The sequence below is a fragment of the Rattus norvegicus genome, chromosome 5, assembly GCF_036323735.1.
Source record: "Rattus norvegicus strain BN/NHsdMcwi chromosome 5, GRCr8, whole genome shotgun sequence".
Classification (NCBI taxonomy): Eukaryota; Metazoa; Chordata; class Mammalia; order Rodentia; family Muridae; genus Rattus; species Rattus norvegicus.
Genome location: NC_086023.1, coordinates 13,617,526 through 13,639,530, shown reverse-complemented (window position 1 = coordinate 13,639,530; position 22,005 = coordinate 13,617,526). Strand labels below are relative to the sequence as shown.

Here is a 22,005-nt window from a genome sequence, read left to right as displayed (position 1 = left end):
AGAGTTGACCCATGCAAATTTTCTTCTGGCCTCCACAAGTTTATCTGTTAGTACACACATACATGTACACACACACACATGTATACATGCACACATGTGCACACTTACACATGCACACATGTGCACACTTACACATGCATGCACACACACATGTGCTCACATGCACATGTACATCCCTACAAACACATGCACATATGCACATGCACCACAAACACACACAACAGATAAATACACACACACATGCACACATCTATAAACATACACACTTGCACGCACATGTTCACACAGATATGCACACACATGTACATGCACACACATAAACATATAGACACATGAACATGCCCCCACACACCCATGCACACACACGCACACATGTCACATGCACACATGTACACATGCACACACACAGACACACACACATACAGGCGCACACACACACACATGCACACACACACACACACACACACACATTATACATGATGGACTCTTGATGCTGAGTCACCCAACCCACAGGCAGCACATGTTGGTCATTCCATCATTCATATTCCTTCATATCATACCATTTTTCGTGAATTGTATCTTTATTGTCAGCATCATCATTATTGGCATGAGACAACACTCTTCTTACACAGTGTGGTCATTCCATGGGCTCACAGCTCATCTTGTAACCTGTATTTTCTCCCTTTTCTTTATCTCTGCATCTATCAAATATAACCTGGGGAATAGTCACCAAGGCCTTGCCTTTAAACGTCATTTTGGAGGCTTATAAAGGTGAAACTATGGATGATTGAGTGTATTTTTTAAGTAATATATAATGCCTCTGCTTTGTATTTGAAAAATGAGTAAAGTTCAACTGACATTTCCTTAGGAAATCAAAACCTTTTTTAAATAACTAAATATTCAAAATTACTAAACTAAGGATAAATCACTCCCATTGTTCAAACTAACAAAGGAGATGATAATTAAAGTACTCTTTGTAAGCTACTTCTAAATTTCACAGAGGCCAAACACTAATTGTTTTCCAACACACAAAGGGTAGGAATTGGTGTCTTTTTATAACCGTTATAAAGAAAGCAAACCAAACCATAATGGCTTTTATTCAAGAACAAATAGCTGGAAGGATGCTTTGATACTATAACAAGGTCAGTGCTAATGTTCCCTTTAAGCAAAGGGACACAGATGAAGTCATGGATGTTTATGTACCTTGCTTTGTCCCCACTAGGTGGACAGTCAGAGTAAAAACACTCCTCTTGATTTGAAGCTGCTTGCCTCATCCACAGCATCTTCACTATATCCAGCCAGTACCAGCCTTTTCTGAGTAGGCTTGGGGCTGTGTATACCATCTCATAGTAGTGTGGATGGTATAGTCATGGGGAGTGACAGAGTGTTGACTATCGATTCGTTCTACGAGTGGCTGTGTCTGGCTGTAGAAAACTGTAAATGTGATCGTCTTCTCCTTTAGGAACTGTCAACTCTTAGAGACTGGTCATGCAGCATTCCCCGATATTTAGGAAAAGAGACACTTTCATTACCTTTCAGATACTGGTTGAATAAGTGAAGCTGATTTGGTACAAGGAAAGTTTTTGGACCTGTGTATTGTTTTCCTGTTGCTGTGATAAAACATCGTGATTAAAAGTGACTTAAGGGGGCTGGGGATTTAGCTCAGTGGTAGAGCGCTTGCCTAGGAAGCGCAAGGCCCTGGGTTCAGTCCCCAGCTCTGAAAAAAAGAACCAAAAAAAAAAAGTGACTTAAAGGGTGGGAATGGTGGTAGAATTCAGAAGGCTCAGGCAGGATGGTCCAGTGAGTCTGCAGACAGCTTAGTGTGTCTCAGGCTGCCCTGTGATCCTGTTAGTGGTCCTGTATGGCTGAGATCCTGCCTCTTAGAAAGTGGAGGAAAGACAGATACTTGTGGTAGAAAGGATTTATTTTAGTTTAAGGTTCCAGAGAGAAAATATATCATCATGGCAGGAGACATGATGGCAGTTAGGGGCAGACATGGTTGTAGGAGCAGGAAGCGGAGAGCTCATCTCTTCAAATGCAAGCAGGAAGTAGGGAAACAGGAAGTAGGAGAGACAAACACCCAAATCCTGTCCCCCGTGGTATAGTTCTTCCAGGTGTACTTCCTTCCACCTCTCAAAGGTTCTGCAATCTCCCTGAACTGTGTTACCAACCGGGGGACCAAGAGTTCAAATATCTGAGCCTATGGGGGTCATTCTCACTATTAATATTTAGGTTTTTAGATCTGATGATATAATTATAGTTCCTCTCTATAGATGGCTGAGGACACACATGACTAACCACAGTGACATCATCATTTCTCCAAACATGCCTGTGGGTTCAGGAAAATGTTCTGTCACCTAATATTTCTTTAATAACGTAAAATCTGAAACCCTGAGCATTTCCTATGTTATGGGGATATTAGCAAGTGTTCACATTTTCTGAAGGAAAAAATAGCATATAAACTCCGTATACATGTGAAGACCCCCCAAATCATGTATGTTCATAGCCACCAACTTCCCCTCCCTCCCAACAAATGCAGAATTAGAGTTTCAGGACTAGTCCTTGTCCTTGTGAGAACAGACAGATTGCTTTTCCCTACACAGCAGAAAATCTGTGCGGTTGTATCCCAGAGAGCTTCCTCCAAGGGCACGGTGGAGACGGGTTGCTCCCGGAGAAGGACCATTCTCAGTACGCAGGCTTTAAAGCATTAGTTTGAAAGGGAAAGCGTGCAGGACCACAGTAGGGAGAGGTAGAGGTGTGAGGTGTGGTGAGGGGGTTGTTATACCTGGACTTTCATAGGACTTGACCCTTGTTTATGTGTCCTCCTTCCTTGTTACAGTAATTTATTCAAACTTGCTTCTAACCTCACTCTGCTTCCATTTTCATTCTTCTATGGGTTTCTTTCCTACTGTTAACACCTTCAAGGATGATTTCCATCTTCAGTGGACATGAATGACACCTTCAACTACCACTTGAGTGTTAATATTTTTATTAATCAAGGAGTGTTTCCTGTGCACATAGTGCATACCACATTACGCTGAATCAACACACTAAAAAGGGTGGCTGCCTTCTAGACTTAGTTGAGTGGAGTGTGTGTGTGTGTGTGTGTGTGTGTGTGTGTGTGTGTGTGCTCGTGCATGCACATGGCGGGCAGGGGTTATTTAATGTGGACTAAGAGTATGAGAACTGTATTTCGAGGTCCATAAATGCCACAGAAAAGAGAAAAAATAGCATTTGAGGAATACTGGGAATGCAGGTTGTAATTTTCAAGCTGGCGATGAGGGTATTCAACAACAGTGGGTTCTAAATAGACTTCTAGAACATGGGGAATCAGCCCTGGCATCTGGGGAGAGGCTTTTAGCAGGGGGAACATCTAGGAAATGTCTCCTCACGGACATGCACCTTTCCAGTAGAGCTGGCACTGAATGGGAGGTTAGTGTAGAAACTGTATGAGTGACAGGGCATCTGGAAAGTCAGGAAAGGCACTATGAGATGGGGTGGAAAGATCCTGTAGGAACCCAGAGGAGACATTGGATGACCTGGGCCAAGGTTGTTGTAATGTAAATGGTCAGAAGTAGTTGGAATGCAGAACAGTTCGAAAGAAAAAACATCATCATCAACAACAAAACCCACAACGGCTTAGATGCAGAGAACAGGAAAATGAGGAATATTAAGATTTAGTTCATCACTTTTAGATGAACTGAGCAACTGTTTTTGGTTTTGGAAAGCGCAGATTTGGCAAAGAGAAGATCAGCTATTCGATAATAAATTTTGGAATTTATTTTAACAGACATCTAACGTCATCTCTAGTGGAGAGGTCAGGCATACACCTGTGTGTCTGTATGTGTTTGTGTGGACATAAACACATGGACTGCATGGGAAAGCCAGAGGTAAACCTTGGGTATCTTCCTCAATAGCCCGGCATCTAAGCTGAGAGAGAGAGAGAGAGAGAGAGAGAGAGAGAGAGAGAGAGAGAGAGAGAGAGAGAGAGAGCGCTAGCTCTGTACTGAAATACTGATTCTGTACTGACCCTGCCGCTCACTGACCTGGCTGAACATGAGTTCTGGGGAAGCCATGCATTCCTGTGCCCTCAGTGTTGCAGGCCTGTATCCACTTGTAAGTGTCCACTGGGGATCCAAACTCAGGCCCCTGACCTTGTGTGGCAGACACTTCACCTACTAGGCTATCTCCCCAGTCCCTTTTAGAGATTATGGGAGAGCTTCAGAGAACTTTTAAGCTAGAAATTTACATTTGGGAGCCATAGGAATATATTAGGAGATAGCAGTCTACAGGGATGGATGCAGGTACAGGAGAGAAAAAAGTGCAAAACCAAACTTCGAGCATTGTAATGCTGACGGTATAGGGACGAGGCTTGAGCTGGACGGCCCGCCAGGACCTACCTCAAACCTCACACTGGATCAGCTGATGGGTCTGTATGTGCATATATATGATTAACCACACGTTGTCTTAGAGCCTAAAGCCCTGCGTGAGAGCTGCATATATTCACATCACCTTACTTGACTGGTCCTAACCTAGTGCTTGATTAACACTGAGCATATAACAAAATGGAAAAGCCTTTTATTTCATTAGTCTGACACATGCGTCAAACCGAGTAATGTGAAGGAGAGCAATGCCTTAGCTTACTTACTGCTGTTTGCCTGAGAAGCACTTTAGCTGCCAGAGTATTCCATAGCATTTTACGGTTGATTTTTCAGACTGGCATCCCGCCAACGTTATTTACTGCAGATTAAGTATTGATCCAGCAGCATAGTAGGATATTACATTCAAGACTATCTTTGCTCATGTTTATCTTGAATTTTTGCCTTACTCATCTCTTCTACCAACGGTACCTTTACCAAATAAAATCAGAATTCAGATAGCTGGCTCTCTAAAGTGGCAATAAATTAACTCAGGTAGAAACAAGACCACTAACACAGGCCTAATGTTATTTATAGCTCTCCGCAGACATTATGTAGGCTTTGCTAAAATGTAAAGAAACAGTTCACACATTTTATTGAATGCTAAGTCCCCTTGAGATTTTTATGTGGCTCTGCTGGATACACATTATTTGAAGAGCCCTGTCCAGATCTGGCCTCAATTACACAGATTCTGATCTGAAATGCTGGCTGCACCATGGAAGACGAAGATGGGAAAAGCTAAAACACCAGGACACAGCATCTCAAAAAAAAAAAAAAAAAAGCAAGCACAACAAAAGGGCTCAGAACACAGGAGCAAGATCACCCATGCATTGATCTTATGGAACTGAGAACTTAAAAGCTATCAGTTTACCCTGGCTTTCTGGGATCTAATCTTTTGTTTCTGATACAGAGACAGCGTTTGCTTTTGCATCTTCACATCCAGAACAACGGCAGAATAAATTAGCAGATCTCTGCAGCGCAGAGCAGAGGGGTTTTAGACTTGTCAGACGACACAGCACTGCCTCTGAACAACTGAACATCCGCATTGCCCGTCACCTCTTTAACTTTGAGTACTGAGATGTGAGACCCTGCAGGGACCTCTTAAGTTCAGAAAGAAATCAAGATGTTTGCATATGAAGAAGTGGCGGACCAGATGATCCAGGTTATAACTGTGCTGTGCAGCTGAGGGCAAGGGATCATGGAGGAAGGGAAGAGAGCACGGGTGGAGTTGGGACCCAGGGGGAAACTGTGATGGAGCACCCGCACACATACATGATACATACATGAATGACAATTAGGGGAGAGTTGCTGCTTTTGAGGCCCATAGTCCCAGTGGATGGTAAAATCAGGTGGAGGCTGGACTTAAGGTACGAAGACGTAAATGGGAGGAAAACAGCAATGAGCTGAACTGGGATACTGGGCTCCAGTCACAACTGGACCACTAAATGGCTCTGTTGACTCATCATAGACCACATTGCCCTGGTCGCATTGTCCTGGTGGCTCTGGGAACCAAATCACATGTTCTCCCTGTGTCAGCAGGATAAGGGGTTGACACTGGCAGGGGGATGTCTCATGACAGTTACATGTGCTATACAATCATTTTAAACAATTGGCTTTGTTACTGTAATGATTATTCTTTATTGTTAATTGGCTGGATTTTAGGATCACCATGGAAATATATTTTCAGATGTCTTGAGGGGTTTACAGAAAGGTTTAACTGAGGACAGATGACCTACCCTGATGTGGTTGTCACCATTCTGCGGGCTGGAACCACAGGATGAATGAAAACAAAGATGTGAAAAGACTCTAAATGTCTCTGCATCTAGACTTTAGATACAATGTGACCAGTTCTCATGCTCAAGTTCTCATGCCTTCCATAGTAGACTGGGCACCCTCCAGTCCTGAGCCAAAATAAATCTATCCTTCCTCAAGGAATGGTATTTGGTCTCAGGTGTATTGTTAAAACAAAAGAAAATTCACTTATGCTGTTTATCTTGAGAATTTGTAAGTTGTTCTAAACACACTCCTGAGAATGGGGAAAGGAAAAGCTGAGACACCTGTATTTTGGAATTGACTACAGGAATACATTCTCATCACTAACTGCATGCAGAGGGGACACAGGAAGTTGAGAGCTGTTGGGAGTGGTTATTAGGTTTTTAAAATAGCTTTGATAGTTCATCATTAGGCTAATAGGATGGGTTCCAGTTTAGGTAAAAAGATTCTAAGGATTTCATATATTTGTGGATATTTGTAAATTCTGTTTGTAATGATTTTAAGATAAAACTAAACTCTGTAAGAGCTGCATTGTCTAGCTGAATTCTGTTTTAGAGACAGCTTCTAAGAATGGCTTGCATTCTAAACTTTAGTTTGCAAGCAAAGGTTTAATTTTTCTTAGATTATCTTCATTCCCTGCCCAAAGTCTTCTAAATTCCAGATCTGCTTTTCTCAAAGTACAACACCTTATCACTTGACACCTGACACCATCCTTTGCACTCAACAAGCCGTAGGCTGTTAGGTCTATGGTCTTAGTTTCTGACCATCTCCCTATCCCAGTTAGTAACCTCTTAGCTCGCTCTCGTGAGCTGTCTTGACTTCAGACTCCTTTTCAATCTGTATCCTTGAAGTCCTGAGTTATATTTACTAAAATGTATCTCTTGTCATGTTATGCTTAAAATTTTACAGTGTCACACTGTAACTTTCAGAGTAAAGGGGCTATGTTTCCTCTAGACCCATTGTGATAAACTAAATAGTGACCCCCCAAAGATCGTCAGGCCCTAACTGGCAGAACCTATATATTTGGGTGGATATAGAAAGTATTCTTTATAGCTATTCTAAATTAAGAATTTTCAACCTAGGAAGATTATCTGAGAGTTTCTGGACATGTCCTAAGTGTGATCTCAAGAATCTGTATAAGACAAAAAAGTTATGTAGAGGAGGTACAGTCAAAGAAAGGTGCTGTACTAGACTATTGGCTTTGAATGTGGAGGAAAAAATCACAAGGCAAACAGTGTTTATAGGGGGCCTTGAGTAGCTGGAAATCATCAGGCCAGTGAAATACATTTGAATGTTTACCTTCCCAAACTGTAAGGGAAGACTCTGGTGTTAATTCAAGCCACTAGGTTTGTTCCAGCACAAGGGGATATTGATATGCTCTGTTACCAGCCTTCATCTATCCCCACATGGCATCAATCACATAGAATATAATGGCCTTTTCTCTAAACGGTCAATCCTCTCAATAGAAGGAATTATGGCTTCTCATTTCCTGTGCCTCATGTTTCTGTTTTCTGTGTCCCATGTGCTAGCCTTACCACATTTACTAAATAAGCAAATGATTTTATTTATGGGATTCAGGGTAAAGGATCCCTCTTCTAAATTCTTGACATACTCCTCATCCTACTCTCTTTTCTACTTATATTCTTTGTTTTTCCCATCTAAGCTCCTTAATTAGATATATGGGGAAATTTTTTTTCGGCTAATGATCTTGAATCTTGAACTTTCTAAGTGATATCATGCCTTCATCTCCAGCACCTCCACCAGTCAGTCACTGGGTGATGCCTTTACCCCTAGCACCTCCATCAGTCAGTCATTGGTTTCTATTTTTTATTATTCCATTGTGTGCCTTCTCTCTCTCTCTCTCTCTCTCTCTCTCTCTCTCTCTCTCTTTCTCCTGCTTCCATTTTAGCTTTGACATTTATTCATCATCTCTCCCCTGGACAATAGTTAACTGGTGCCTCTATTACCATTGAACTTCTTAGAGTCCAATCCACCCCTCATACCATCCTATACATTGCATCTAAAATAGCTATGTTACTTCTCTCAGCCCCACAGAAGGTTCTCTAACTGGTTCTTCATGTGCAACATGAGTGCTGGCTCTGGAGCATGACGTCCAAGCCCCTGTGAACTGATCTGACCATTCCCAGGTTCATTTCCTCTTAAACATGGCCATGAGTAGCTGTGGTCCTACCCTCGCTTCTCTGTGCTTGCTGTTTTCCCTGACACCACCTCATCTTTCTTTCCACTCTCCCTTTCTATGTTGTCAGTTGAAGATTAGAATCCTCCCATGCCTGGGAGACTCAGATGTCTTTTTATCATCAGATACAGGAACAGCTGGGCTTCTATATGCAAACAGCCAAACCCAAACACAAGACCCTACATCTTACATAAAAATTCATGCACAATGAATTATAGAGTACAATGCAGAATCTGAAAGTGTAAAACTTCAAGAATTTGACATAAAGCCTAAATGATGTTGGCTATGACAATGATTTTTTTTTAAATACAGCATTTAAGGTGTGGTTTCATGAAATAAACAACGGGTTGAGTAGGACTTCATTAAAATTAAAAAAAATTCTCTGAAATACAATGCCAGGAATATAAGAAGGCAAATCAATGTTGAAACATTTATAGATGTCTGTTCTGATAGAGGATATGAAGAAAACAAGCCAATCAGAAAATGAGATAGTGACCTTGATAATTCATCCGAATATGTATCAATCAATGTGCACATCAATGCATGCAAAGACGTTCTTTGCTCGGTCACCAGGGAAATTAAGATCATGGTGGTGGTGAGCAACACACTAATTAGAATGACCAAAGTCCCCAATGCCAACACCAAACTCTTTGCTAGTGGGAATACAAAAAGTTTTAGATATTCTGAAAGACATTTGGTAGTTTTTTTTCCCCCCAAAATCAAACGCAGCCATCACATCACTCGGAATTTATCTGAAGGAATCGGGAGCCTGCGTCTAACACAAAAGCATGGGCAGGGATATTTGCAGGAGCTACAGTCATGATTGCCTGAGCCTGGAAGCAGCCACGTTGTCCTTCAGTAGGTAAGGGCTGAACTGTGGCACATCTAGAAAACGAAATATGAGCTACCAGGTGGAGTGGAATGGGCTGTCAAACAGAACAAAGACACAGTGAGAACCTTAGTTCATATTCTTAAAAGAAAGACACTAGGGGGCCAGAGAGGTGGCTCAGTAGTTAAGAGCACTGGCTACTCTTGCAGAGAATCAGGTTTGGCTCTCAGCACCCACATGGCAGCTTACAACTGTCGGAGTTCCAGTACCAGGGAATCTGGAACACTCTTTTGGCTTCTGCAGGTATCAGGCATGCAAACAGTGCATCTACAGGAAAATCACTCACATATAGAACATTAAAAATAAGCCTTAAGACACCTGGACAGGTTATATATCCTAAGACTCTGACTATTGTCGTAGCTCATTATCTGTAGGTTCTGCTCTTTTAATTTGGTTAATTGTGGCTCAGGACTGTTAAAAAAGAACTGATATTGACCATGTTCAGACTTTTTTCTTATTATCCCCTAGTCAAGACTGCACAATGTTTACGTGGTATTATAACTAATCTATGTAAGATATGTAGGAAGTCATACATACCAGTGTCCCAGGTGGCACATACCTGGGATCTCAGCACTCAAAGAGCAAAGGCAAAAAGATCTCTAAGGCTAGCCTGGGCTACATTTCATCACAAAAACAAAACACAACACAAAACAAAAAGAATAAAAGACCCAAAGAAAGATTGCATAGGTTATCTGGGTGCTGTATAAAAGACTTGAGCACCTGTGAGTTTTGATATCTTCTGGAATCCTGGGACATTCCTGGTGGGTAGTGAGGGAAGATTCCAAGATGACATTCTGGAGCATGGTAGCACGATAGAAACCACATGTGGATCAATGGTTGAGGGGCTGGGATGGGAGGAATGAATTGGTAGAACACATAGATTTTTAGGGCAGTGAACCTACTCTGCGTGATAGAATTGTCAGGGTAACTGTTGCTACACATTTCTCACAGCCCTGAAGAGGGAACCCTAATGTAAACCGTGGACTTAGGATGACTATTTGTTGATGGTTTGTTGATTGACACGAGCTGCTGCGCGTACGTGAGGGAGAGGGGAATCTCTGCACATTCTTCTTAATTTTCCTGTTATCTGAAAACTGCTCTAAAGAGTAGGACCTTGCAAACAAAAGCTCCTGGCCCACAGCATTTCCAGTCTCTCTGTTGCTGTAAAATTACAAAAAATTAAAATGGCTGTCTTTTACCCTGCTCTAGGTTCGGCTCCGTAGTGACCCAAGTTATCTGGTGGATATCTTCATCTCAGTCAGCAAAGCCTCTCACCCACTCTGCTGCATACCATATTACATTGCCAACGGCTTCTCTCTGAGTGTACAATCTCTCTACCTATCTAGTTCCCAAGGCAGGTTGCCACCATGCCAGAAATATACATCCCAATTCCATGGTGGCCTAGTGGCTCCAGTCACCACATACTCTCTTAAACTTAAATTGACACATGAAGGAACACACAACACAATAACTTCTGATCCAACTGATAAGATATAATTGCCCACCTAGACATACAAAGCCCTGTACACATCCGTCCCTTAAGAATATTCACAATGACCTGTAAATGTGCAGATAGGAATCTTAACACCAGCCTCCGTGTTCTCTCGGCTGCCTCTCTCTCTCTGTTCCAGTTTCCTCCTCTCTAAAATTTTTCTCCCTCCCATTCTTCCTTCTTGTCCAATGACAGGCTTCGTTCTATCTTGTCCCTGCCTTCACCTGCATAATGACATCATCCTACATCTCTCTTCCCATGTCCTCTGTGCGAGAGATGCTACTGTTCTCGCTGCTGGTGGACTGCTATGTCCTAAGAATGAATATGGAATAGTATTCTTGTTTTCCTGGCATCCCGCTCTGCTCACAGCAGGGGCTTCAGTAAATGTTTGTTCAATGAGTCAACCTGCCTTGCAGCAAGGTCTCTCTTAGTCTAGCACATCAAATTTCCATTTGCATTTTTAAGGTCAGTTGTTGTAATTTAAGGTTATAACAAAAGGCAAGGGCTTGCACAGGAGCCCGAATAATGCTGTTTTCTAGCATGCAGAATACCTTAAAAATAAGTGCAAATAAAATAAAGGTACCCCAGACTTTTAATAAATAAAATGGGAAGGAAGCAATAATTTTGAACACTCTAACTACATTGTCATTGGTGGAACCTTCTTAAATCTAGGGGTAGTAAATGAATCGAATGAGTACTTTTTCTTAATTGCAACATTTTAAGTTTGTTTTGTTTGTGTATGCATATGTGTGCACCTTTGCCAGCACATGCATGGAGGTCAGAGGACAGTATGGAGGTCAGAGGACACGCATGGAGGTCAGAGGACAGTATGGTTTTCTCCTTCTACCCTGTGAGTCCCTGGAATATGGCCGTCAATGAAGGTCACTAGGCTTGGTGGCAATGTCTTTACCAGCCATGTCATCTCACTGCCCCCTAGTTTTTATTTTAGATCATTTTAGAATTTTTGTCCTACACTTATGCAGGCTAGAATGACTTGCCGGATCTTCTTTGTCAGTGTAGGCTGGTCCCACACAACACTGTATATGGGCATCATGCTACACATAATAAATGCACAAACTATCAAACGAGAGCTGGGTGTAATGGTGTAAGCCAATAGTCCCAGGACTTGAGACGCTCAGGCAATGGCATCCCTAGCTTGAGGCTAGCTCAGGCTACATAGTAGAGCTCTACCTGAACAACAACAAAAATCATTTTCTGAGACACCTTTAAATGAGAAAAGATGTCTGTATAATTTGATGAACATTATATTTCATGAAACACATAATTCCATGTTACTATACACGTTTTACGTGTGGGAAAGCAATAATTTTTGTAAAACATTTTAGTTGGTGCAAAGCTTTTAGACTCTCTCTTATATTTAACACCTCTCAAGAAATACCAGGAAAGGCATTGGAGGGAGCCCAAGAGAGGGAATGAGTAGTGTGTTAGAGTGCTCTCCTGGATTTGTTGAGGTGAGTGAGGGCGGGCAAAGAAGAATGGAGTGTGGCAAAGGAGGGTGATGTAATTTCCTTTTAAGGCCTATGGAGTGCAGTTTTTAGTCTCCCCCCTGTCTTCTTAATGAAAACTAATTCAGCTTTTTAATGAGAGGAGGAAAAAGTGCTTTAACTCATTGTAGCACATTGCTTTTATTTTTAGTTTTCTCAAAAAGCACAGACTTCATTAATCGAGAAGCATTTTTGAATGGTCATAGGATGTCTGTGGTCACATAACATAATCTTTTCATCCATGTAGGCATCCACTACTTTTCCTTAGAAATCAAACATTTTTTTGTCTTTCTTTTTTATTATTTTATGGATAATCTACGGGCATATTTTTAAAAACATCAGTTTCTTTATTATATCTGTAAGTAAAAATGTCTTTTCCCCACAAATAATTGTCATCCTCTTCTTCCTCCTGCTCCTCATTCTTTTCTTGGTTCTCTCCCTCCTCCTCCTCTTTCTGCGTCTATGAAGAAAAGCAGTTTATTAAGATCACACCTTTGGAGGTGCAAAGTCCAGGAAGGGGTCTGTTGCATTGATTGGTCTCTTGTGAGAAACCATTTGGACTAGGTCACATAATGGCGTCATGTTGTGGTGAGGTAAGATGCTTCAGCCAGGGAGGAGTGAGGCTTGCTCCTTTATAAGAATCCTCCTGAGAAGTTAACCAGGGGTCCCAGGCAAGCTACCTTGCCTCATCCGAAGGGCAGTTGCTCCAGTGCCCTCATAGCTTTTCATCACCTCTCACATCTTTCATGTTCCATCACCTCAGTGTTGTCATACTGAGGTGGAAGCTTCCAGCGTAGGAAGTGTGGGTGACAAGCGCAAACCAGATCTAAACTATAATGCTTGTCCCTTGACGTGTGAAAGTGTAGAGTCTTTGAGTGAGAGTAGGGAAGGGCCCACTCGCTGATGAGCTAAAGAGCAGTATTCATTGTATGGGAACCATTTTGTCTTGCTTTGTTTGAATGGGCATAGTGCGCGCATGTGCATGCATGCGTGCGTGCGTGCGTGCGTGCGTGCGTGCGTGCGTGTGTGTGTGTGTGTGTGTGTGTGTGTGTATGTGTGTGTGTGTGTTTATATGTAGTTTAATAATAGCTGTCTCCCAGTGGAATGGTATACGGATGCTAGATCTTACAGGAGTCCCAATCTGGTGTTGGAGTCCCAGGGAAGTCTTAGCTAGCTGACAATTTTCAGTCGACACTAGAATCCTGAAGGTTCTAACACCAGCAAAGGAGTGTCTAAAGGACAAATCTGATGAACTTGCCAGTAAGAGTTAGGGCAAACCATCAAAAAGTAAAACCTTCTTTCTTCCATGTTGCTTAATGTAGGCTGCCACCAGAAGGTGTGGCCCAGACTTAGGGTAGATCTTCCACCTAAAACGATACAACCAAGAAAATCCCTCACAGGAGTGCCCAGATGCTTGGGGTTTGGTTATTCCAGATGGACTCAGGCTGACAACCACAATTAGTGATCTTACTAGGAAACACCATAATTTAACAAGTAAAATCGTTGCAGGATATCACAGTGTGAACCCCAAGATTGGGAACTGGAAAAATCTTGTGGTGTGGCTGAGCCCTAGCACACACTTTAAATCTAAGAGCTTTCTGAAAACAAGAGTTTAACAAAATCAACTCTAGGTCAAGAGGCAGAGCAATGGCTAACAGGGTTTACATAAGTAAACAGAAAGGAGGGTCTTTGAGTTGGAGGGAATTTAAGACAGCACAGAGAAGAGATTCTGGGATGTCAGGAAGGTCAGCTGGGTGCTTTCTCTGCCTCTTGGAGCTGGCAGGCTTTCAGGACATTGTCTGGCTTGAGTCTTCATTGGTAAAATCAAATGGCTGGGATTTTGGCTTTTTAAAACTAGATAAAATGACAGGCATTCGAGCTATTTCTACTCTCTTGCTCTTGTTAAGTGTCGCAGTGCGTATCTTTGTCCATCTGTAACTTCTCACACTCAAGTACAATGATAGAATACATTCCTAAGAGAATTCCACATTTAGTCAAAAGGTGCAGTGTACAATATTGCCTTTCCCTCTGCACTCCTTAAACCTGATTCTACCGCCCTCTCTGTTAACATATATAACTATGTATATAATAAAGTAAAGTTCCAAAGGGTCATGCTATATCTCCAGAAAGGATATTTTTTATGTGTTCTTTGTACCTTAGTAGGCAGAAAAAAAATACTTGAACACTGAGATTGGAAACCGTGTCCTTGAGCTGAGTACCCAACAAGCATTGCAAAGCAACGGTTCCAGCAAAATGCCTGCCTGTTACCTTTTTAATTTTTTTTCTTTAAACACTGGGAACGAAGCAGTTTTTTTCAGTTTTGCCCATGAAGAAAGAATTAAGTTTGAAAACAATGTGTTTAAACTTGCTGAGTTAGAGGAACCCAGAGAGGAATTATCAATACCTTTTGGGGCCGAGGAAGGTTACAGAGATGGAGTAAGAGTTGAGCGACTTTTTTAATAGGTAATTAGTTTAAAAGTACCAATTAACATGACTAATAGTAACAGTAGGCAGGATGGGAGGGGAGCTGCCAGTGTGTGCCTGATGGCACTCTCCAGAAGAGGGCATTCATCTCTTGAGTTGGATTTCTAGGTATGAGCTACCCCATGTGGATGTGGATGCTGGGAACAAATCTCAGGTTCCCTGAAGGAACAGCAAGGACTATTAACCATGGAGAGATCACCTCTTCAGCCCTAAGGTACAATTTTTCTCTGAAATCTCCAATATTATGCCTCGAGTTTTATTGCTAGGAGGGAGCAAAGAAGAAAGTGGGTGCACACTGGTTTGTTCCATTAGATTGGAGGCTGATACGACTGCTTTAGACATGGTCAGAAAGCCAACAGGAAGCATCCATATAAAGGGACAATTTAGTTCTAATTGTGTTTATGTGAAGGAAAATGATAGCTGGATCTTCGGCTAATATGATAGAATTGTGGCAAATCTATTGATAAAACCTCTGGCTATAAACACATCTAAACGATCAAAATACCGATTCAAGCCTGCATGGTCTCAAAACTGATGAGTGGAAGGCAGGTATGGGCTGTTTACTGATCGCCCCCACCCACAGGCTGGCTCCCCCTGCTGTTATAAGGGAAGCTGGAGGAGAAATGAGAGTCCTCTGGTGCTGGAGCCAGACATAAATCTCCACAGACCCTTAAAGGGCCATACGTTCAATCAAAGTGTAGGCTAGGAAAATGCTTGTCATTGTGGGAAGGTGTCAAACTTCAGTCAGGGGAAAAAGCCAAACCGGACTGGACTGGAATAGACCATCCTAGAGAATTTACTCACTTTACATGGGCTTGTAGACTAAAGCAACTGGCATAGGGTGGACAAGGCATTTCATAGCAACTGGGGAAATCTATTCTTTTCTCTCTTACCGCACATTTGCAATCTCTCTCTTATCTTGCTTAGATATCGACGAAGCAGTTCTGTTATTCTTTTGACACTAAGGTATCAAAAGATATTCAGAGCTGTCTGTAATTTAACTCCTTTTGCATTAGAGTCATGCAGACCATTCCTGGCAAGTTCATCCCTAAAGGGTTAGACCTGTGGTTACAGTCAGGGTCAAAGGTGACACTCGGATTTTACTTCTCAGCATCTTTACTTGTGTGCCCTCCTGAGCAAGCTTCCTGCATTACTATTTGCTAAGTTTATATCCCACAGTCATCACATGAGGTATCTTTAAAAAATGTTAACCACTAACGGTGATCGGACCCCTTAGAGTGTTGATTTTCAAGTCACTATACTCTGAATCTTAAACTCCTTTAATATAAAGCTCAAGTAAACTTAGGTCTCTAGTTTAATAGACTATAATTTTAAAATTTTTCTTACTTTTACAGAAGATATTAGGTAGTTAATATGCCTTTTCATATTTAATTGGTCTCAAAGCAAAGAAGAAGAGCCAATAGATTTCCACCTCATATTTTTCCAGAACCACGGACAATTCTTTGAAAGTTAGATTGAACTCATTATTTCAGGAGTGTCTGACACAATTTCAGCCTCTAGAATATAGGAGGCCCTTAATTTTTGTCCAGGTCTTATGGCAAATGGGATTAACATTATATACACCAACAAACGGACAGGTGTCCTGAGGTCTGTTTCATCATCTCTTCTATCTTTCTCGTTCTCAACCAAAAGTTCTGCAGAGGCTCTTCTCTGTGACTCTCCAAGGGTGAAAATTCCCAGTGTCCAAGGCGGCATGCCCTTGCTGTAGGCTCCAGCATTTGATATTAATGTTTCTTCCTCAGCTTATCTTGAGGCCAAATCAGCATGTTCTTAGAGCCTCTCGTAGCAGATCCATAGCTCTTCAGTGAATGACTAGATTATACCAAACACCCCCAATGACTACTGTTATGAAACATTAGAGAGAATTTCATTCTTCCTGAAAAAATTCCCTCCGCAGACAATTCAGCAACATGTTCCTGCCCTATCTCCTTGTCCTAGATTTAGTCTCAGATTCTTTATATTTTCGGAGCAATGCCACTTAGGGTTCTTCGTACAGTTGTCTGACAGCAGAAGCCCTCCAGCTGGAGGAACCAGCCTTTTAGGAAGTCAGCCAGTGGCCTGCTATTGTCATTTCACAGGTGTTGGCTAGAAGCTACCAGCCTCTAATGGTTTCTATTTTCACCTCAGATGATCTATCAATATATCTGCATATAATCTTTTTCAATAAAAAAAGACAGCAGCATATCCGAAACCTGTTTGTTTTTTGGACAAGATATATATCAATAAATTTGAAGGAAAAACAAAAGAACAAAAACAAACAAAAACCCAACCCACACTTATCTCCAACTTACACTTAAGTCTATAATACTAGGAAAATGAGCTTTCTGAAGAGTCTATATTTACATAAATGCCTAGGTGCTCCTGAATAGAAATGAAGACATTTTTTATAAGACTATCACTGTTCATTTTTATAATAGTTATAGCTCATATGCCATGCAATTAACTACTTAACAAAATACAGTTCAGTGGCTTTTACTCTATTCACAGTCACCAACTCTATCAGATTTCAAAAATATTCCTATCACCTCAAAAAATAAAGCTATGTACCCAATGGGAGTCATTTCCCTCTCTCCCTCCTCATGCCAGCCTGTGGCAATCTATTCTGTCTCTATGGGTTTGCCTATTCTCAATATGTCCTATGAATGCTATGGTAATTATTCTTTGCTGGTTTGTTTATTTCAATTAGCACAGTGTTTTCGGGGCTCATCTATAGTGAAGCATATGCCAGTGCTTCATTTATTTTTATGGCCAAAAAGATAAAAATAGTTCACTATGGCAAAAGAGACCAAGGATATGCCTCCTTTGAATCTGAAGGATTGCTGAGTAAAGACAGTTAAGGAACTTGAAGAGGGGAGGAAGGATAGCTCCCTCCTCCTTCCTGTTTGCCTAGTAGCAAGGCATACATTCACAAAGATGTACCCCTCCCCTCTCTCCCAGAAATAACAAAAATTAATCACTGGAGATGCCTGTAGGTCCTTTCATGGGAGTCCAGCCAGAGGAAGTTAGATAACAAAGTCACCCAGTCTTACCTGCTACCAGTGTCCTGCTCTTTTCCTACTCCAAGCCCACAGACGTTTCCCTCTGTCTTGCTACTTCCCGGATAAAAGTTGATTTTTAAATTTGGTATACAAAACATTTCCCCTTTAGAGTGTCATTTAACACACTGATCTCTAGTTTTGTTCCTGTTAGTAATCCGTTGTTCTTGGTCGATGATGCTGAGTGGGCCATCATTCTGCAATATCTTTGTGTGGGTTTATCCTGGGCACAGTGAGTGCCATGTGCTGCTGAATTTTATTAATCTGCCTTGTGTTATGGGAGTCTGTCCAGCTACAGACTTAGGAACACTAATGGGGAATAAAGTTTCCTTCCTCTATGGCTGGATTCTGCTTACCAATCCATCAGCTGATAAACTCTGGGGTTTTGCTATTTTATTTTTGGCCTACTGTGAATATTGCTGCTATGGACACTCATTTACAGGGTATTATGTGGCAAGCATTTTTATTCTCTTGGGTATATATCTAGGGGCAGAAATGCCATGTCATATAGTAGCTTGATATTAAATTTTTGTATAAATGCCACACTGTTTCCAAACGTCTGCATTTTACCTGACACCAGTAAGTTTGACTATTTCAGTTTCTTCCTACCCTCTTAATACCTATTATTTATTTTATTATCTGTCTTAGTATATGTGAAGTGGTACTCTGTGTGGCTTTGATGAACATTATTGAGCACATATTCAAGTGTGCATTTTCATTGGAATATCTTCTTTTAATAACTATCTGATTATGTCATTTGTGTATATTATCTTTAATTAGGTTGTCATGGCTTAAGAACTCTTTTATAGACACAACTTCCTGTATTACAGATGAGTCCTTATAGAACACAAGGCTCTCCATATCTATATAAGTTCCTATATTATAGATGAGTCCTACATTTTATATACAAGCCCCTGTAATATAGATATGTTCTATGTATTGTATAAGTCTATATTGTAGATACAAGTCCTTGTATTACAGACACAAGTCTTTATAGATATGGGTCTTCTATATTACAGGTATAAATCCCTCTATTATAGACATCAGTCTCTGTAATACAAACGTAACTCCCTTGTTAGATGTATGATTTGTAATCATATTCTCCTGTTCTGTAGGTTTCTTTAAATAGAAATTCATTCTTAAGAATACTTGATTTTTCAGGGGTCAGAGCTTTTGGAAGATGAACCCTCTCTCTGGGTTTGTTCCAATATGGGAAGATTGATGCTCATGGCATGCTCTAAAGGGGTGCAAAGGGACTCTCCTAGGGTACCATGCTCAATGAACACAGGTAAACTCATGAACACATATGTACACTTGCTCCCAGTTTGCCTCACTCTCCTGACTTGTGTGCCTCTGCTAGCCTTGCAAGGAAGTATTCATTTCAGGCCCCAAAGTTCTAGGAAGGTGAGCCTGCTTCCCCATGTTCTCTCTGAGCTGCTCTCTCTACCCCGCTGCTCTAAGGCACATCTGCTGCCATGTGGGAGTCTGCTGGGTTTTCACAGGAAGAAGGTCTTACCTTCTGCTCCTTACGCCTGAGACCCACCAGCAAAGGGAGAAACAGCTGCATTTTCAGCTTGGTATTGACTTGGGCGCATTTTCGCTGATGCTCATTTGGCGTTTTTTCGGGGAAGTCATACTTCACACTCCTGATCTTACAGTAGTTCCCTCAGCATGGTTCCCTGGCTCATTAATTAAGCACCAAGCTGAAGTGGGATAGACCTGAGGCTGAGAGGGAGGCAGGCTGCGGATCCCTGTCTTCAGATCAGCTGAATTCACTGCAGAGATCTGAAGACTGATGGATGGTCTTAGCCTGGCCGCCTGTGTTTGCACATTATTTACACCAGCCTAGTTTGCAAGGGAAGTTTGATATAATCCTTTCTATGTCCTGAGTGTTGCATCATAAAAAAAGTCTGAGTGCTTAAAAAAAAATAGGAAGAATCAAAAGATGTCTAGTAGAGACGGCAGGGGAAACGCAGAAATCAAGGAGGACTATGCATGAAGGAAACACGCTGGGCTAAGGAAGAACAAAGAGTGGCAAGGCTAGCCTTACTCTGTAAGGGAATATAATCAACATTCTAATGTTACATAGGCAGAGCTGCCTGCCGGCTATGGTTACTCAGATCGGTTCCCCTCCTGTGTACTTCCTGAGGTGATTGTGGCATACACACGACATACATACGGATATTAAATACATGCGGCTGTGTAACTATTGGAACATTTGTAGAGTTTTGGGACAGTAAATACCCCCACCAGAGAAAATGGAAGGGGAATTCAAAGAAGACAGCAGAGGCTGGAGAAATGTCTCCGATGCTAACAGCACTTGATGAGCACTCGTGAGAACTTGAGATGATGTGAAAACAGCACTCACTCAACAAGCCCAGCTCCAAGAAAGGGTTGAGACAGGAGGATGGCTGGGGCTTGCTAACTTCTAGCCTGGCTAAGAAAATATGATCCCCTCATTCTGGGAGAGCTGCAGAGGAGAACAGCTAATGCCTTCTTGTGGTCTCAGTGTGTGGGGCAGTGCGCACACACACACACACACACACACACACACACACACACACACACACACAGATTCTCACACAGACAAGGACACATACATACAATTTCTTTTAATTAGAAGATTGAGGGAATATCTAAGTATATTCTGGTTGCTAGAACAAAATATCCTGAGTTGGATAAAGTGTAAATAGAAATTTGTTGCTCACAGCTCCAGAGGGTAGAGAGGCAAAGTTTCAGCTATTAGATGCTTCAGTATCTGGTGACGACCTGTTTCCTCATAGGTGCAGCAGTATAAGTCACATGGAAGAAAGGGATATTAAACTCCTTTGACCTTTGTATGGGCGCTAATGCCATTCCTGAGGGTGTCACCCTCATAAGAGTCATTAGATCTGAAAACCTCTTAGTGCTACTGGAGGCTAAGTTAGGGAGGAATGCTACAAATGCTTGGAGAGACTTACCGTGAGCACGTCCACTGACTTGGCCTAGTTTGGAGAAAACAGTTTGTATCTCTAAAACACCATCTATTCTACCGCAGAGCACTCATGCAACGTGTTCTTTTCTCCACAAATGTAGGCATTCTAACTATTGCTTATGTCATCACACAAAGAAGGGGAATTGTCCAGCCGTTGGTTTAAGGTTCAGGGGCTCACTGACCCTGTTCTAGATATGAGGAGGAAACCGACAGGATTAGATGGCTGTGTGTGTTGGGAGTTAGCCATCCCCCCCACCCCCCATGTTCCTTTAAGACTCTCATGAATGGTGTCACAACTTCCAGATTAAAGAGAGTCATGCATGTCACTGCTCAGAATTTGAGGTCATGGTTTTTGTTTTTTGTTTTTTTGTTTTTTTTAATTAACAATTTGTCTTCTTCTTCACCAGTTCTGATTGATTGAGGGCTGTCGCCTGGAAGGATGGGTGAAAGAGCCTGAGTTCTCACCCAATTATTCTGTCCAATGCTGGTGGAGTGGCGTATTGGCTTCTCATACAGACCCCACACATGGTAAGATGACTGGATTCTATGGTCTATATTCTGAAGGATTTCACTATAGATCCTGCCAGTGGGCGACTTTGGACAACACCTTTTGCAGCATGATTCTCTGTCCTGCTGTTTCTGCTCCAAGTTTTCTAGCTAGTGGAGTTCCTTATTCCCTCCCAATCCCTGCCTGCCTCTTTATTCTGCAAAAGGATTCCTTTCATAATGTGCCACTCTCCTCCTGTATGAGAAATAATGGTGTGGAATGCAGAGAAATCTCTTTCCAGTGTGTGCCCAGTAAAGGAATCAGTGATGGTGGACTTCAGCTGAGGACAGCACAGCTTTGCTCACAATAGGTGTGATGTCAGTGTCAGTGTTGTTCTGATGGTTCCAATTCACACAGTGAGACACAAGCTGCTACTTTAGTTTTATCAGTGGCAAGCATTTCTCAAGCTTCTATCTGTGTTTAAAATTTTAATTTTCAGGATTAGATTGATGAATTTAAAACTTTAGTTTTCTTTTATATATCAAAACTCGCTTTTGCTTTCTTTTGCAAATTATAGCCACGGCGTTCTTACCCATGTCTTTTTTAAAATAAAGATTTATTTATTTATTTTATGTATACAGATACCCTGTTGCTCACAAGAGGGAATTGGTTCTAATTATACACGGTTGTGAGCCACCATATGGTCGCTGGGAATTGAACTCATGACCTC

The 22,005-nt window shown here is 41.7% G+C and overlaps 1 protein-coding gene across 1 annotated transcript in view; it reads right to left on the bottom strand.

The window, feature by feature from the left end:
- Cpa6 (carboxypeptidase A6) overlaps positions 1 to 22,005 on the bottom strand; it is a 361,770-nt gene that overhangs the window by 31,899 nt on the left and 307,866 nt on the right. The gene's annotated exons all lie outside the window — the stretch shown is intronic.